The sequence below is a fragment of the Aristolochia californica genome, unplaced genomic scaffold (assembly GCF_029961685.1).
Source record: "Aristolochia californica isolate CCGP_79_NKW_82.1479 unplaced genomic scaffold, dmAriCali1.0.hap1 SCAF_2, whole genome shotgun sequence".
Lineage (NCBI taxonomy): Eukaryota > Viridiplantae > Streptophyta > Magnoliopsida > Piperales > Aristolochiaceae > Aristolochia > Aristolochia californica.
This window is the reverse complement of record NW_027181881.1, coordinates 32,357,729-32,371,933: the sequence shown is the minus strand read 5'-3', so window position 1 is coordinate 32,371,933 and position 14,205 is coordinate 32,357,729. Positions and strand designations below refer to the sequence as shown.

The window sequence follows — 14,205 nt, the reverse complement described above, 5'->3', positions numbered from 1 at the left end:
GCATGAAATAAAGTAGTACCAATGAAAAAATTTACTGTCTTGCTGATACTGTAAGTTGGAACTTTCTTCCCATTAGCCACTGAGACTGTGGCTATCGGATGTGGAAGGATCTATAACTGCGGATGTTGGGCCGCAATTAAGCTAAGAAAATTGTGGGCACTCCCCGAATCCACTAGTCCCACAAGTTCCTGATCAAGGACCTGAGCACGGACTTGCATAGTTTTGGGCAATTTTTGCCCTGTAATGGCATGCAAAGAAATTTTCAGTGGTTCCTCCTCTATAATCTCATCCGTATCATCTGGATTATCTAATTCATCCACTTCGAGCCAAAACAACCTTTTGCACTGGTGACCTGCCTGATATTGTTCATCGTAGTTGTAACACAGATTCTTGGACAACCTTTCTGCCATCTCAGCACTAGTCAATTTTTTTATATATTGAGTTGGAGGATTACTAGATCTTGTATCAGCTGTCATAGGATTGCCCGGGGTGTTTCTCGAAGGAGGTACTGCTGACTGAAATGCTTGAGAAGGAGTATTGCGTAGTCCTTGCCATGTGGAGGAAGTGCTCTGTTCCCCTGGCCATGGTGGTCTTCTATGCTGGACTTTCTGTTGAAGTTCTAATGTTCGGGCTAGATTCATTGCTCTGGCTAAGTCAACAGGTGCATATAGCTTCGCCTCTAGTCGTAAAGACTCATTAAGGTCTGTTGTAAATAAATTTACCTATTGGTCCACTCGAACCATCCTGCCCGCTCTTGCTAATTTTTCCTGGAACTGTTTTTGATATATCTCCACTGAGCTAGTTTGGCGTAACAACACCAAATCCCCCAAAGGGTTGCTGTGAGCCGGAGGACCAAAACGCAGAATGCATAATTCCTTAAACTCTTCCCAGTCTACCAATAATTTATCCGACTCAACTTGCTGATACCAAAGTTGTGCTTCCCCCAGTAAGTGGAAAGCAACCAACTCTACCCTATCATTAGTTGCAGTTCTTTGATGGCTAAATTTTTTTTCACACCTATATAACCAAATCAAAGGATCTTCTGACCCATTAAAAGTAGGAAAATCAAGTTTAGTATATCTGGGTACGGTGCCTCCTCCCTAGTTGAAGTGTCCTGGCTGGCCAGGGAAGCTAGTACGCCCAGCAAACTCATCTCCCCTTCTGTTGTGCGAGTGGTCCTCTCCTCTTTGTTCCAGAATTTTGTTCCTTCCAGTTGTTAGACCAGTTGTTATGATGTCCATCTTTCCATTCAATCTCTCCATATCGAGATTAATTTTAGAGAACATCTCCATGAATTGAGCAGATTTTTTGTCATTCTCTGTCTGACCTCTGTGCATCAACTCCCTTAAATCACTATTGTTGATCTCTACCGTGTTACCCTGCTCTGATACCAAGTTGTTATGGTCCCTAGACATGGATCTAGTAACTCGGTGAGGTAATTGAAAATCCAGCATGTTAGGAGGGTTTTGAATCAAAGTAATACATCAAAGGCTCCCTTTTCTCCTCCTATTATCGTGATCCTTGAAAAGAAGTTTCCTTTTAGTATTCTTCTACGTCAATAGAAGGTTATTTGTGTTAATCTAGATCACGATGGATGAAACCCACTTTTAGACTCATGTCAATGAGGTAGGGTTTCTCTTGGAGACTGCTACTGCTCACGTAAGAGAGGTTATGATTTTCCAACCCTCCTACACTTGGAAAAGAGGTTAAAGTTTCCTCTTTCAATATGTTGTTCGAGTATCCAATCCAAACCCCTTCTCTCCCTGCTCGGATTGATGCACAAACCCTTCCTTCTCTCAACTATATCGTGGAAGAGGCTAAAGCTCTTCCTTAACGTGGAAAAGAGAATCCAATTCCCTTCCTCCCTTGATTTTGAATAGTCTCAATACAAACAGAATTCAAATATGAAAATAATGAAGGATCAAATCAAAAACATACCTTGGAGTTCATCAAGGTGACCTCCCAACCCTATAGCTCGTCAAAGAGAACTCTCAATCCTGTTTAACCTAATTCCAGATTTACCTTTCTTCTATTTCCTTACCCTTTTAATAGGGTATTTGACGTCATAAGTGTTTTAGGCTAACAATGCCAATTTTACCCCTACATCCTTGCTCATTACATAATTAATGAAAAAACTAGTGAACTTTGTGAGTCATTGTCTCTTCCTCTGGGCGACTCAGTGTGTTATTGAGTCCATAACAATGTATTGCATAGATATAACACCAGCTTGCAATATCTCTCAAACAAAATGACAGTCAATTTTTTATGCGCTTTGTTTTTCGTTGGAAACTGGATTGGTTGTGATATGAATAGTTGTATGGTTGTCAAAATGTAATTTCATGGACTTGGTTATTGCGCAATCGAGTTTTATCATTAGAGAATTGGGCCACAATAATTCACTTATTACATATGCTATGGCCCTGTATTTTGCCTCAACACTAGATATAGTCACCAGACTTTACTTTTTGCTCCTCCAAGTTGTTGGAAGATAGGCCCAAGCCCAAAAGACCAAATAAGGCCCACACATATGAGATATGTGGAAGATGGGCTCATGGCCCATAGATCAAGGAAAAGGCCCACATACCCATACAATGATAGCAGGATGGGAAATAAAGAGTCATCTCATAGATATGACATTGATATAATTAGGTTAAATTCTAGGGTAATAATTGTAATATTGTAGGTTGATTAATTTATAAATTGAGCTTAGGGGAAGGGTGTTATGGACTCCATAGCCAGTCCAGTGATTAGTAGACGCCGTGGGTAAATCAGGTAATTTTCTGGTTTAAGCACTTGGTTGGTTTAGAAGTAATTTCCTTTCTTTTCAAGGCCCTTGTTATTGGCCTTTGCTTTGTACTCGAACCCTAGCCTTCTCCTATAAGGGGGACGTCAGCTTGAATGGAATTAAGTATTGATCATTAGTTTAAATTTAGAGATCGGATTCTCTCTCTCAAAGAGGTCCAAGGTGCAAGCTTCCTTCGAAAACTTGATTATTCTCAGCCATAGGGCGTTCTAAAAATCCCAAGCCTCACTCAAGGACGAATTCCAATCTGGAACCAAAAGGAGATCGCCGGGTGACTCGATCCATGGCAAAGGAGCTTAACAATGTGGTATCAAATAGAACCACCGTCGGCGATTCTTCTTCTCCCAATGATTGGCGCAATCTACTGGAGGAAGTTCAGATTGAAGGACATACCCAAACTGCCACAATCCGAACTGAAGTTATGGACCTTCTGGAGTGTTACAATGTGGGACCCACCATGGTGCTCGAGCTGGTCGGACCCACTATGAGGATGTAGGTCATTAAGAAGAGTCCTAGAGGATGTGGGATACCAAGAAGAGTCCTCACCCAAAGCAAGCACAGGTTAAGGAAGCAAGAAGCACCAGCTAAATTGATTTAGAAGACTTGAAGGTCAAGTGGGACCCACAAAGATCTCACGAGCTGGCACTCTTATCAAGGTACGCTGGGAGATCATGAGGGGCCCAGAAGGATAAAGCTACGAGCTGGCTTATCCATTATATTCATGTGAATAATGAAGGACTCCTAGTTCTACTCAAGTTAGTCTTCTAGTAGTATAGTTTGAATAGACTTACTTATATTGAAGAGTTAGAGTTGGAATGTAATTAGGATTGAATGACAAGTTGTACAAGGACTCTACCTCCTCCTCTACTATAAATAAAGGTATTGTAATTTGGAATTAATCAAGTCACACACTCAATCCCGAGTTGGTTCTCTCTCTCCCTCTCTTGCTTGGCGCAACCTCCTCTTCTCTTTTATTTTTTTCTTCTCTCTACTCGAGAGCTTTTCTTCCCTTTTCTCTTTTTGTTTTTTCTTTCTCTTGTTCGTGATCATGGAAAAGGGATCCTAAATTCAACATGGTATCAGAGCAACATATTTAGGATCCCTCGACAAAGGAATGCTCTAGAGAAGTGATGATCTACACCACTCAAAGAAGGCTCTTGTATGAAGGAAGAACACTAGAAGAGAGATTAATGTTTAATTTATTTTTATACTACTGTTTCTTAAATGTAGATGATGATTCAAGGATGAATATGTGAATGCTTTCATCTTATTATGTTATGGATATGCATGCCCTTTTATCTAGAAGGAACTATCAAAACAATTTTATCGGTTTGGAAATTTTGTTTGCCAAGACCACTCCATACTCAGATTATTGAATTTTTTTTTGTGGAATAAGAGTTCCCTGATATAGAAGATTGCTATTGAGCCTCTTATGAGTGGTTTTTAAAAAAAATTATAATTTACCATTGATGCTATATTTACATATACCGAGTTGATTGAAGCAATGCTACTTGGTGTTATTATTTGAAGTTTGTTGAAGAAGAACCTATCATGGCTTATGATAATATGAATATCAAAGGTGATATACTGAGAATCACCACTATACCCTGTGATTAAGGGTGGCTTCGAGCCGAGCCGGTTCGCGAGCCGGCTCGGTTTGGCTCGGTATCAGCTCGGTTCGATTCGTCGTTTTTCAAGCTCGAGCCGAGCTCGAACACCGAAATCGGCTCGTTTACCTTAATGAGCCGAGCTCGACCGAAGCTAGGTTCGGTTCATTGGCTCGCGAGCCGGCTCGAAATGAGTCGGATCGGCATGAATCGGTACGGGATCGCGAGCGAGCGGGGGAGCGGGAGCGAGGGGGGGAAAAATTTTTCCTCCCCCCTCGTCACTGCCGACCCCTCCTATCGGTTGTTGCCGCCTCCTCTACCGCCGTCGTAGCTGTTCTCCGGCCTCTATACTGCCGTCGCAGCTGCTCGCCGGCCGCCTCTGTGTCCGTCCGTTCGATTTCTTCCTCTCCTCGCCGTCGCTTCTGTTTCCGTCGTCGCCACTTCCGTCACCGCCGACTCCGTCGTGGCCGTCATCTCCGACGATAAATCCTCCCCGGCGCCGTAAGCCCCTTCCCTCGGGGTCGTCTCGGCGGAAAACCAGAACAGGGGAGAAATAATCTCCCCCTTCCTCGCGAGAAGATGATCTCGCACGTGCGAAATAAAAAAAAACTTTTTCTTAAAAATAAATTTTATAGAAATAATTTTCTATAAACTATTAGTGTCTCATGTTTTTTTAAACACTTTTCTAATTAAATTTTTTTATTAAAAATCATATAATTTTCAAAGTAAGATTTTTTGTACCAAGATGGGGTAGAAAACTGTATAGAAAATTTTTGAATAAGTATTTAACAGTTGATGCTGTAATACTTTTAGCATGAAATAATTTTCATTGTAATTTTGTGTTTAATATTTTATTTAATTAAAAATTTATCGATAAGTATAATAATATATTAGATTGATTATTATTTTTTATTTATTTCCCTAGAAGAGACAATAAAAGGTCCATTTAACTTTCCTAAGAAAATTTTAAAATATTTCCTATAATTTTCTAATAAGTCACTAATAGTAATAAAATTTTATTTAAAGGTTTTTTTGGGAATATGTATCATAGGAAAAATATTTTTAGTTTTTCCTAGAATATAAATTTTTATCTAGGGGCACTAAGGAGGCCATAATAAATTATGGCCAAATTCAAAAATTACAAAACAAGCTAGACAACAATTGGAGTAAAAAATATTAATATTGGTGCATTTTAATCCATTATTGAAATTCAATCCTGAACCTCCCCTATCATTATATTTTTTAAAAATGTATGCATAATTTTATATATAATTTATTCAAAGCCACCCCTACGTGCGAGATCATAAACAAGGAAAAAAAAAATCTTTGTCCCTTCCTCGTGGCTCTTAAATAAATTGAAAAGATATTTTAGTAGAAATACGTTTCCAGAGACTAGTTTTTTCAATAAATATTGAAAAAACATTTTTAATAGAAATATAGGGACCATTAGTGCCTCGAATTTTTTCAAAATATTTTTCTAATTATAAATTCTTTTTAAAAAAATCCTATAATTTTTCAAGTAAGATTTTCTTGCCAAGATGGTTTAGAAAACTATATAGAAAAATTTTGAATAAGTATTTGACAGTTGATGATATAATACTTTGAACATGAGGCAATTTTCATAGTAATTTTGTGTTTGACATTTTATGTGATTAAAAATTTATCGATAAGTATAATAATATATTAGATTAATTATTAATTTTGTTTTATTTCCTTAGAAAAGGCAATAAGAGGTCCATTTAATTTTCCTAAGAAAAGTTTAAAATATTTCTTGTAATTTTCTAGTAAGTATGTAATAGTAATATGATTTTATTTAAAGAATTTATAGTTTTTATTTGTTTGATTGTAAATTGATAGTGATATTTAATTTAATTTTGTTGTGTTTGATTATTGTATGGAGTTTATTTATAATGTTATGCAGTGTATGGAGTGTTTAGATTATTTTATGGAATGTATAAACAATTTCATGAAGTGTTTATGGAATGTATAAATAATTTTATGGAGTGTTTATGGAGTGTTTATGCAGGTATTATGTATATTGATTATGCCCAATTTTAAGTAAAGGTCATGCCGAATTTTATACAAGTATTATATATATAGATTATGCTCAATTTTAAGTAGAGGTTATGCCCAATCTTATACACATATTATATATATAAGTTATGCCCAATTTTATGTAGAGGTTATGCCCAATTTTATATAAAATGTATGCATAATTTTATATACATTTTATTCGATATATATTTTTTGAAAAGTTTAAAATGTATGTTGAGGCTCGAGTTCGGTTCGAAGCTTGGCTCGAACTCGTTGGGCTCGAGCTCGATAACAATTTTAGGCTCGAGACGAGGCTCGGCTCGAAGCTCGGCTCGAAATATTTAAATCAAGCTCGACTCGAACATAGGCAGGTTCGGGCTCGGCTCGGCTCGATGCCACCCCTACCTGTGATGGACCCAATAGTGAGCCGAGTCAGGCTGAGACCGTGAATTAGTTAATTACTCTGACCGAGTTAGCTATGTAGCTATTTAGTTTATTTTCATGTTAAATAACATAGAGGAGCAAAATTATAATTCTCTCTATAAACTTGGATCATGAGTCCTATTTAAGGGATGTCATGGAATGAAATGAAAAAGGCAGAAAAGTTACCAAGGATCAGGTTCTCCTCTAACGAACCTAGGTTGCGGACTCCCTCATAGCCGTAGGTTACGGTCTCCCTTAGAGCTGTGTTATCCATTTCCGTTCTCCCCTACGATTCTTCTCCTCTTCGTTCTCTTCTTCGTTTTTTATCTTCTCCAATCTTCCTGTGAATTGTCGTATTGATATGGGACCTTATCAATTTAATATCAGAGTAGGAATAGAGTAAGCGATTCTTCCATTGTAGACGAAATGTGTGCCATAATCGAGGATCATTCTGATTAATGGCCAGCAGGGCGCACAGAAAGAATCGCCGAACTACGTGATTATTTTGCGGTTGGACGTGCCGAGTTAATTTTTACTGTGTGATGATATCCAACAGATTTTAATTGGAATGTCCAAGCAAAGGGTTGCCGTTGCGGAAAATACCTTCGACCTCGAAGCTCTTCGGAGAAGCCCGAATCCGAAGTCGTTCAGCGTCAACCCTCTTTCGGAAAAGGCCGATGTGGGTTCACAGGTGTTCGTTCGACCTAATTCCTCCAAACGTGGAACTCCCGAGCCGAAACCCATCGTCGTGAAAATCGAAGTCGGGGAGAATGACAATCCCCGAACCGAGAAGCTCCATGACAAATCTCGGCCAAAGGCCTCTGCTATTCGCCGTCGGGACAAGCTTCCTACCGTAGTTCTTCTAGGCAACAAAGGTGGTGGAAACAGGACAGAGCCACAGGAATCGGCTGTCATCCAGCTTGTACCAGGCCCCCTCACCTCACCGACATCAATGCTAGGTGAGTTTTCGAATTCCTCAGCACTGTGTGTAAAAATTGGGGAAAGGCAACCCTTTTTTTGGGATACCAGTCAACAGCAGCGAAATTTCGATGGTGGGGATGGGAAAAAAAAAATTTCCGACGGTTATTGGTGAGCATTCTGCTGGTGTACGCCTTCTGAAAAATTTCCAGCAAAAAATTTTCTTTCCGGTAGCTGCTGTTGTGCGCTTTCTGCTGGTAATTGGGGGTAGTTTTTTACCTCTTTTACATAGGGACACGACCGTCACCATTTCTCTTCACGCGTTCGCTGCTCTTAGTTAGTGGAAGCATGACCGTTTACCGCCTGAGGAAATTCCAGCTTCTGCCTCGTGGAAATTTAGAGGCAAGCCTTCTCAACAGGTGATACTCGATGCTGATTATCCCTTCACTCGATCTTATTCTGTAGCAATAGCAGCTGCGTTCTCAGGAAATGGTCTTGTAATACAGGTTCTGAACATGCAAGTTGGTCTGGTTGTTTCTATTTTCGAATCATTCAAGCCGCTTTGGCTGCTGTTGGAGCCCCCGATAATTTGGTTCATGTAATAACAGGATTTGCAAAAACAGGAGAAGCTTTAGTAGCTTCAGTTGATAAAATCATTTTTGTTGGATCACCAGGCGTGGGCAAAATGATAATGAGGAATGCTGCAGCAACATCAATACCTATTACTCTTGAGCTTGGTGGAAAAGATGCATTCATTGTGTGTGAAGATGTTGATGTGTCTCACGTTGCCCACATTGTAGTTAGAGCTGCTCTACAATCCAATGGACAAAATTGGGCTGGTACTGAAAGATTTTATGTTCATCAAGACATTTATGCTGCTTTTGTTGCTCAAGTAGTCAAAATTGTGAAATTTGTTTGTGTTGGTCCACCACTAGCAGGAAAATATGATATGGGTGCAATATGTTTGCAAGAGCATGCTGACACACTTCAAAATCTTGTGGATGATGCCATAGAGAAAGGGGCAGAAATTGTTGGTCGGGGAAGTTTTGGCAAATTGGGTGAAGATGTTGTTGATCAGTTTTTTCCCCCAACTATTATAGTAACGGAACATCCTCCTGTTAGGGTGGGAGTTGTTTTCTGTGGTAGACAGTCTCCAGGGGGACATAATGTCATTTGGGGCCTGTATGATGCCATTAAGCTTGACAATCCCAAGAGTACTTTGCTCGGTTTTGTTGGTGGAACAGAAGGTTTATTTGCACAGAAAACCCTTGACATCACAAGCGAAGTTCTTTCTACTTACAAAAATCAAGGTGGTTATGATTTGCTTGGACGGACAAAAGATCAAATAAGAACAACTGAGCAGGTCAATGCTGCATTAGTTTCTTGTCAAGCTCTGAAGTTGGATGGTCTTGTCATCCTTGGAGGTGTAACATCCAATACAGATGTTGCGAAGCTTGCAGAGACTTTTGTAGAATCCAAGTGTCCAACAAAGGTAGTTGGAGTTCCTGTTACTTTGAACGGTGATCTGAAGAACCAGTTTGTTGAGACTAATGTTGGTTTTGACACCATCTGCAAGGTCAATTCCCAGCTTATTAGCAATGTCCACACAGATGCTCTATCTACAGAAGAGTATTACTATTTTATTCGACTCATGGGCCGGCAAGCATCACATGTTGCTTTGGAATGCACGCTTCCGTCTCATCCAAATATGGTTATCCATGGTGAGGAGATTGCAGCTTCTAAGCTTACTCTTTTTTATCTGACAAAGCAAATCTGCGATGCAGTTCAAGCAAGAGCTGAACAAGATCAATATCATGGAGTCATTCTTCTACCAGAAGGACTCATTGAGAGTATTCCTGAAATATATGCTCTCTTGCAGGAAATTCATGGTCTGCATAGAGAAGGGGTTTCTGCTGATAATATTTCTGCGCGTTTGTCACCTTGGGCTTCTGCACTGATAGAATTTTTGCCTTCTTTCATCAAGCGACAACTAGTTCTTCACCCTGAATCAGATGACTCAAACACAGTTGTCTCCAATTGAGACAGAAAAGCTTCTCGCTCAGTTAGTGGAGACTGACATGAATAAGCGATTGAAAGAGGGCACCTATAAGGGACAGAAATTCAATGCAATCTGTCACTTCTTTGGCTATCAGGCTCATGGCTCATTGCCCTCAAAATTTGATTGTGACTATGCTTATGTTCTTAGGCACATTTCTTATCACATTTTAGCTGCTGGTTTGAATGGATATATTGCTACTGTTACCAACCTGAAGAATCTAGTAAACAAGTGGCGTTGTGGGGCAGCTCCAATTACGACTATGATGACTGTCAAATGATGGTCACATGGTCCTAAGGCTACTTCAATTGGAAAACCTGCAGTTCATCCTGCTGCGGTGGATTTGAAAGGCAAAGCATACGAATTGCTCAGACAAACTGCCACAAAATTGTTGATGGATGATGTGTACAGAGACCCGGGTCCTCTTCAGTTTGAAGGCCCAGGTGCTGATATTAAGGCCATGACAATGTCTATTGAGGATCCAGACTACATGGGTCAGATCAAGAAGCTTCAAGAGTATCTTGACAAGTTGGAACCAGCAGGACCGCTTCAGACCCCCCAAAATTTACGACGGACATAGTTCAAGTGGGTGCTACTTGGGTTGATGTAGATCAGTTCGACAAGCCTACCCTACCTTCGAGCTCGCGGACAAGCTCGTTCTCCTGGAGGGGTGTGATGTGATGGACCCAATAGTGAGCCTAGTCAGGCTGAGACCGTGACTGAGTGAATTACTTTGACCGAGTTAGCTATGTAGCCATTTAGTTTATTTTCATGTTAAATGACAAAGGGGCAAAATTGTAATTCTCTCTAGAAACTTGGATCATGAGTCCTATTTAAAGGGCGTCATGGAATGAAATGGCAAAATCAGAAAAGTTACTAAGGATTAGGTTCTCCTCCGACGAACCTAGGTTGCGGACTCCCTCAGAGCCGTAGGTTATGGTTTCCCTTAGAGTCGGGTTATCCATCGCCGTTCTCCCCTACGATTCTTTTCCTCTTCGTTTTCTTCTTCTTCGTTATCTTCTCCAATCTTCCTGCGAATTGCTGTGTTGATCTAGGACCTTATCATACCCTTACGTGGGGTATCAAATTTTATGAGTTGGTCCACTTCGGTTAGAAGGTTTTTCATAACCAAAGACCTACTTGGTCACCTCAGTACCTGAGGACCACCTATTGATGAAGATGATATTTTTTATATGAAATGGCTGAAGCATGATACTTTGGTAATTGATTGGCTAATAAATAGCATGGAAGAACATGTCTCTAGTAATGTTATTGTTATGGTCCCAGATCAACACGAAAATTCATAGGGGAAGATGACGAAGATAACTAAGAAGAAGAGAACGACGAGGAGGGAGAACGGCGATGGATAACCCGGCTCTAAGGGAGTCCGTAACCTACGGCTCTGAGGGAGTCCGCAACCTAGGGTTCCAGGGGAACGCCGACCCTGGTTTGTGAGGAGAACACAGATCCTTTGTAATTTTCTGCTTATCCATTTCATTCTATTTAGTCCGTAATGAACTTGAATTGAAGTGAAATGAATTGATTCAACTTCAACTCATCTTTGGGTGTTAGTGTAGACGAGTTCAAGTGGCTGGAAAACAAATTCCGATGTTAGTGCTCCCATATGAAAAATATTATATAAAGAAGAGAATGAGTAACTTTTTATAATAAACTAAATAGAACATATACCTAAACATATAATTAACCAAAATAAACGTGGTTACTACACTTATAAGTGATTTAACGTGTAGTCCACAATATATTAATATCCTAATTAATAAAAAATTATATTATATTACTTAATGATTATAGTTTATTATAAATTAAAACAATAATTACGTGTGACTATAATAAATTATACAAAATTAATTAAAAAATAAAAAAATAACAAAAGAGAATATAATAAATAAACCTAATGGTTTAATTAATTATAGCAATTGGATAATTTAAGCAATTAATGATTAAATTTATTATAAATTAATATATTAATTACATGTGACTAGAATAAATTATTTAAAATAAATAAAAAAGTTAAAATAACATAAGTGAATATAATAAAAAAATAAATTATTTTGTAAAAACATAAGATATAGTTTAAAATTAAAACTCACTAATTTAATAAAAAATAAAAAATACATAATAAATAAATAAATATATTAATTTATCAATAACATAATATATATTTTAAATATTATTAATTAATAATATATTCACACAAAATGAAAAACTAATGGTTTAATTAATAGGATAATTAAACCAATTAAATATTTTTAATATTAATACGTATTGATAATTAATAAAATATTAACACAAAATGTAAAACCATTTGTTTAATTAATTATAGAAATTGGATAATTAAACTAATTAATGATTATAATTTATTATAAATTAATATACTAATTACGTGTGACTAGAATAAATTGTAAACACGTGAAAAAAGTATAAAATAACAAAAAACGAATATAATTAACGTAAATTATTTTTAACAACGAGTTCGCGCGTTTAACATCATTAACTTACTAGTTTAGTACATACGAACGACAACATACATGTTCAAATGCAATAAAATACAACCACTAATAATCACTCCACATGCTAGTTGATGTTGTAGACTCAATAGCACACTGAATCACACAACGAAGGAGGCAACAACAACTCACTCAATAGGATTTATTTCTTATATTACTTTGAGTAGGATTTATTTCTTATATTGTTTGAAGTAGGAGTTATTTCTAATTACTTTTATATATAGGGGCATTATGGGAAATTATTGTAACCCTAACCCTAAAACTCCATGACGTAATCTATTTAAGGGAAAGAAATGAATGAAATAGGGAAGCCTTGAGATTTTAGAATAACCTAGTGTAAACAGGTTGAGATCACCTCTTGATCTCGAGTTTAGGGTTTACTCCAAAAATTCAACCTATCCTTCACTCTCCGTTGCCATCCATCTTCACCCAAATTCATCCACCATCATCCCTACTAAGAAAAAGGAGCTTCCTGCCCCTTTTCTGAATCCAAGAGGAGGTCTGTCCTCCTTCTCGACAGCAGCAGCAAGAGAGGCCTCAAATCCTCCCTTACCGAGCAGAAAAGTGAGGATCTTCATCCTCATATCTTGAGCAATCCTGGTGCAATGTGGGAGCTGATCATAGAAGCAAAGAAGAGGTAATAATCTATCCCAAACTCGTGCTTCAAGTTAATTTAGAAAGTAGGATTGCACTCTTAGCTAGAGCAGCAACAAAGAGGGCCAAACCCTCTTTGTCGTGAGCAAGAAAAGAGGGTAGGTTGCTCTAGCAAGCCCAATGTTGTTGTGGGGTATCCTACCTATCACAACAACTCGATAAGACCATCAAAAGAGGAGCTTTCCTCCTGGCCGAGCACTGGTCAAAGAGAAAAACTCCTATACAGACCCTTGACGTGAAGTGAGTTTAAATTCTGAGTATTGGAGTCTCAAGTTCCACGCCGTGTTACTTGATCCATGACCCGGGACCATAACAACTTGGTATCAGAGCAGGTAACATGGGGGATAATATCAACAATGAAGAAATCCAAATTAGGATACAAAAGATAGAAGATAGCCTTGAAACAGCACAACTAGTGTTGGGGAAGGTTTGCGGTTTGGAAGAAGAGATGAGCCGAGTCATTAGAATGCTAATGGAGTTGAGAGCAGAGAGACATCAGAGTCTAGAGGTGAGAGAGGGTGCTCAAGCATATCACAGAAGAGGGGAGCAGTGGCCTGGATGCACTACTGTCCAAGGACCCCAGCATGGAGGTACAGTTCCAAGGTACACCAAGTTAGAGTTTCCCTCTTTCAATGGTTCAGTTGATCCCTTAATTTGGTTTGATCCCTTAATTTGGTTGCATAGATGTGATTTTTTTTTTTTAACCAAGGGACTACTACATGGGATAAGGTGCAACTAGCCTCTTTCCATATGACAGATGAAGCCATGTTATGGGTTACTCAAGTAGAGAAAGAGAGACCAGGAATGACTTGGGGAGAATTTAAAAATCTATGCACAGTTAGATTTGGCCCTCCCGCCAACAGCAACCCCTTGGGAGAGTTAGTCCTATTGAGACAAACTAGTTTGGTGGAACAATATAAAAAACTGTCCCAGGAAAAGTTGGCTCGTGCTGTTGAGAGGGTATTGGTTGACCAACAGGTCTCCCTATTCACAGTGGGTCTCAATGAGTATTTACGGCTAAAGGTAGAACTCCTTATGCCTACGGATTTAGCTCACGCAATGAATATGGCCTGAGCAATAGAACAACAACAACAGTTGCAGCAATGTCAGCCTGGTTGGTCGGGTGAGAGGAACACTTCCTCCACTGGCAAGGGCGCCGCTATACTTCATCTCAGGGTGCAT

General features: G+C 38.8%; 1 pseudogene; it reads left to right on the top strand.

Moving 5' to 3' along the window:
* The first annotated feature begins 7,495 nt into the window (after positions 1 to 7,495).
* On the top strand, positions 7,496 to 10,695 carry LOC137956427 (pyrophosphate--fructose 6-phosphate 1-phosphotransferase subunit alpha-like; annotated as a pseudogene).
* The last annotated feature ends 3,510 nt before the right edge of the window (positions 10,696 to 14,205 follow it).